The following is a 5,358-nucleotide window of genomic DNA, read 5'->3' on the forward strand; positions in this document are numbered from 1 at the left end:
CAAATAAAGAATAAAAACAAGAGAATAATGAAGACAGAGAGACAGAGACAGAGACAGAGACAGAGACAGAGACAGAGACAGAGACAGAGACAGAGACAGAGAGAGGAGAGAGAGTTTTACCAGAACAGTTTTACAAAGGCACGTGTCAGGTGAAGAGAGAAGGGGCAAGCAAGTAATAAAGAGCCATATTAGAACAGATTGCCAGGGTTAGTTTCAGTCCACACAGAAATTCAGTGAGAATCACTCAGTTTGGAGAGAAGTTTGAGCCAGAATAGCAGAGTTGAGCCAGCCATCCAGAGTTCAGAAAGAACTAGAAATGACTAGCTTATTCAGCAATAAGCCTTAGCAATGACAATTATTTCAGGAAAGTAAAAATTGTCTTACATACTGATTCAATTTATTTTGGATTTAATTTCAGACATGATTCAGAGAATAAATACTCTTAAGTATTATCTTCCAATATATATATATTGGAAGATATATATATATATGTGTGTGTGTGTGTGTGTCTCTTCAAATTTTTTGAAAAACATCTGTTTTTAAAAAAACAAATATGTTTCTTTGAATTTCTTAGAAAAATAATCAAAACTATAGAAAAATATCATTACAGAAATTGGCTACTGATAATTGTTAATATGTAAACTGAAAATTCATAAATCAAGTGGAAAATTGAGAGTGATTATAAAACTTTTGCAATAGATATGAAAATATATATCATTTAATTTTCTAAATTTGTATAATTTCATGCACAAAATACAAGAGAAATTAAATAGAAGTAAAAAACATAATGGATAAAGGGCAAATATTATATCTGTAATCAACAAACTTTACTTTTAACTTTAAACATAAATAATTTTATTAATATTATTTGAAAGAATTTTTTACATAGCCAGATTCTAAAGCAAGTTTTCAGATAATAGCTGTGATGGAAATTGAGATAATATATTTGAATCTCAAAAATGTAGAGAGCCCTTATTTGCCCACTTGTCAAAACCCTTGATAGAAGCGTTCATGAGGCATGGTGCTGGGGCACCAAACAGATATTTGTGGGGAGAAGAATGTAGAAAAGATCACAAACAAGGTTTTGTCAATTTATCTACTGATTTCAGAGACTTGAGGATGGATTCATTAATACTTATAATTCTCAACCAATGTCGTTGTTCTGATCTGAAAATGCTTATTCCTTAAAATTTCTTTCACTGAGTTCAAAAGAAAACATAATTTTGACTGTTGGAAAGTGGACTGGGGGTGGATAAAGAATGAATTGTTAATAAAAATTAAAGAGATTTTTTTAAATGAAATAAAAAATGTAAATAAAAATGCAAATAAAATGTTTAACCAGCGACAGGATCAATGATGAAAAATATCTTGCACATTGCCTCCCAAGCACTGCCTCCTTGTTAGCAAGAGGATAAAGGAGGATATACACGAGAATCCAAGAACATTTCCATTTGTTCACATTATTTCCATTTTCTAGCTGTTGCAAATAGAGTGGCAGTAATAGTTACTGAGCAATTTTCTTATCAGAAGATATACTATGCAAGCTGGCAGGGGATAGAAGCACAAACAGTCCTAGTCAGCTTTGATGACAAGAATGGCAAAGATATCTTACAGGCATAATAGTACTACTCATGTTTTTGTAGTAACCAACAGATGCATAATTCAACTAAAGACTTATCCAACAAGAGAGAAATCAGGCTTGGTACTACACACCTAGGTAACTACCTTGTCTATTGATGGGAGCTGAGCAAGAGTTGAGGAAATGGAAAATATTGAATGGAGGAAAGGGGAGGATGAGGTGATGTAATTATATTACAATTAAAGCATATTAACTTACATGTATTATATGTAATATTAAAGAAATAAAATATGTTTCTCTATGCCAGGGTGGTGAGGTGGAAGTGGGAGGATTGGTGGGGAAGCACTTTTATAGAAGCAGAGGGAGGGAGATTGGAATAGGGGTTTTGTAGAGGGGAAACAGGGAAAGGGGGTAACATTTGAAATATAAATAATAAAATAGCTAATAAAAATAAAGAAATGCATAATGTCTGTTAATATATATGCAAATAAAAATGAAAAATTAGCCGGGCGTGGTGGTGCACGCCTTTAATCCCAGCACTCGGGAGGCAGAGGCAGGCGGATTTCTGAGTTCAAGGCCAGCCTGGTCTACAAAGTGAGTGCCAGGACAGCCAGGGCTATAAAGAAAAACTCTGTCTCGAAAAACAAAAACAAAAACAAAAAAAACAAAGAAAAATTATTACTAGACATACAACGGTCTCTGCTTTGTATAACATAATCCAAGATTCACATAACCACCATGATATTTTTTTTATATTCCACAATATAGCTCTACTAAATTCAATGATTTTTTTACCACTTTTATTGACATAGTTTGTATATAAACTATGATACAATAAATAAGGGAATATTCTAAAGATGAAATTGATCAGTTTGTAAATCCAAGTGACTTTATAGTGCAAATGTTATCATGTTCGCAAAAATATCCCATAATGCTTTCTCCATCAGAATTAGCTCCATTCAATTTCATGGCATATCTTTCCATTGTCTTCTATCTATAAATCCATTTTGATATATTTTTCATTATCTGTATATTTACAGAGCATATCATAAAAATTTGTTCTTTACTATTTTTCCTATTCAAATTGCAATTTTTTTTTCAGATCTGACTTTCAGAGTTTACTCTCAGAGCAGTAATTATCCAATTTTTTTTCCTGCAGATTAAACTGATAACATTTACTGCCAGGATTGTCCACTGCTAAGGAATAAATATATTATTCTATGTGCATTCTCATGGCATGTTATATAATAATGCACACTCTAGAAGCGAGGCATAAACTCAAAAAAGCAATGGTGTTTGGTTCGGTAGTTCCCTTGACAAATTCTTCTTTATGAGTGAGAATATATTATCCCATAGAGGAAGTAATTCAAAATTTGAGCTCCAAGAATCTATTATTTCAGTGTATTCCACCAAATACAATGTAGTTAAGCATATCCAACCAACTCACCAATGAAACAAATATTGCAGACCTCTCTCTTCTCCTAAAGATATCATTGGACAAAATGCCATAGTCTTTATGTTTCACTGTGTATCCCTAAAGCTTATAATCCTGAATTTCTGAAAACAAGCAGCAGTCTCTGTAGGATATCAATATGACAGCAAGAATATACTCTCTTGAGATTCAATTATTAATAGAATGAGATATAAAATGGGAATATTCATTAGTATGATTCATTGTATCTTAATGTAACATAATTAAGTTGAAGTTTCTTGGTAAACAATGTATGCAACGACTAAGTTTTACCTCTGTGTAATATGTGAATAGATCGCATAGGATATGTTGTCTTATTTCAATAGTATACCACCGACACAGTGAAGAGTCAAGTCACCGTAGAGTTTTCCCCAAATCGGAGAGAAGTGAGAGTGAATATAGTGAGTCCTTTTTTAAAAAAATATTTTTAATATATATTTTCTTTATTTACATTTCAAATGCTATCCCCTTTCCTAGCTTCCCTCCCAAAAATCTCATATCCCCTCCACCTCCTCTTCTTATACCCTACTAATAAGCTAAAAATAGGAATTGTCATAGTGCAACTTTATCGAACTGAATGAGGTCAGCATTTATACCTATCTTAGGCTAAAAATATGTGAACTTTGTTGTAATAGCAGTTGGTTAATAAATCTGTATGGCAATGGAAAGATGATAGCTACTAAAGATTTAGCAGAGTAGACACCATGTGTATTGAGGGAGAGCATGATATTGGCATACCTCCTGACCTTTTCCCACGTTTGGTCTTTTCCTATATATACAATGTTAATTTTAAATATGTGTGCTCAAAGCAGCCTGTGTTATTTTCAGATATATCAAAGTGTTCAAAAATGTATTAGTGTAATTCGGCTCAGATAATGTTTCTAGTTCTCAATAGTCTATATATAGTTGCCTAAAATTAACACGAGGCTCTTATAATTCTGAAGAAATTATCAAAATGGCCTTTTATACATTGTATCTTGACATTTTTTTCCCTCTTGTTCCTTAAGGTCACAAGATTTTCATTATTTATATCTCCTATGTAAACCACTACAATGATCAAAACATGAGCAAAATGCCCAAAGACTAAAACCATGAGGACCCCTTGTGTATTTACAATGATCACTGACTTTTTTGTTTTTCCTCAAGACAATTCAAATTATATGTTCATTTTATATAAAATACTCATATATTATGTTTAACTTAGTTTATCAAATAAGTTTTGCTAAATTCAGGTGTAATTGGGCATAGAACATGCTCCAGTTTATTTTTAGTTGACATTAGAGACACTATTACACTATGTATGCCTCTTGAAAGACAGAGTTTCTCAACAGCAAAATGGAAGAGCATCCATATAGAGTAGTCCTGGTAGCAATGAAGTACAGCATCCTATCAGATGTCATAAAAAAAGGTTTTGGTGAATCTTAACTTGTCTTAGACCTAGAGACATGAATGGGAAATATTTCAGTACTTGTCTTATTCTTTTAAAAATGCTTGGTATTTCTTTTATAACCATTACCATTATAAGCTCACTATAAATGTACAACTTTATTATATTTTTATTATGGGTTTTCTTTTTTTGATATTATTTATTTTTTTGAAGAAATGTGGTTTTAATGAATAGTGAGAAGTAAATATATCAGACCTGTTCTACCAAACTCTTTCTGCATTACCAAATTCTTAGAAAGGTGTATTTATAAATTTGTTACAAGTAATGAACCAGTTTTGATTAATTGTTAACTATATTCCAGAGTTAATTTGTACATATATGTATATTGGAAATTTAATCTTTCCTTTTTTATAACACTTAGATTTATTTTAAAATGTACACTAAATTTCCTTTCTTCTTAGTGTCTCTTCATTGTCTGGGGCAATATTATTAGTTATGTTTATATTTTATATTTGTGTGTGTAGTGATCATACAAAGAAGTAAGTTTTGTTATATTATTTATTAATAAATGTTTTCTTCACTGATATCATTCCTTAAACTTTCTTTTGTGTACAATTATCTACACATGCTTGTTCCCTTCTCTGTAATAATCCTCCTTCCACATTTATGTAGTATGTATTCTATTACCCTAATTTGATTCTGGTCCTGCCTACTTAAGATTGATCATATATTACTCCTTTATACATTCATGAAAAAAAAACAAATACATGTTCAAATTATAAATCCTTGAATCCATGATTTATATATGAGAGAAAATATTTAATGTTTGTATTTCAGACCTATTAATATAAACATCAATTTTATTCACCTTTTTTTTGATTTTTAAAAATTAGGTATTTTCTTATTTTACATTTCCAATGC

At 31.2% G+C, this 5,358-nt stretch overlaps 1 protein-coding gene across 1 annotated transcript in view; it reads right to left on the reverse strand.

Annotated features, from left to right (window-relative positions):
* The window catches only part of LOC110290223 (olfactory receptor 5L1-like), a 6,477-nt gene extending 3,382 nt beyond the window's left edge, over positions 1–3,095 (reverse strand). The window contains exon 1 of the mRNA XM_021156716.1: positions 3,027–3,095. The gene's annotated coding sequence lies outside the window, so the exon portion shown is untranslated. The remainder of the gene's footprint in view (positions 1–3,026) is intronic.
* Between the last annotated feature and the right edge of the window lie 2,263 nt (positions 3,096–5,358).

This window comes from Mus caroli, chromosome 2, assembly GCF_900094665.2.
Source record: "Mus caroli chromosome 2, CAROLI_EIJ_v1.1, whole genome shotgun sequence".
NCBI lineage: Eukaryota > Metazoa > Chordata > Mammalia > Rodentia > Muridae > Mus > Mus caroli.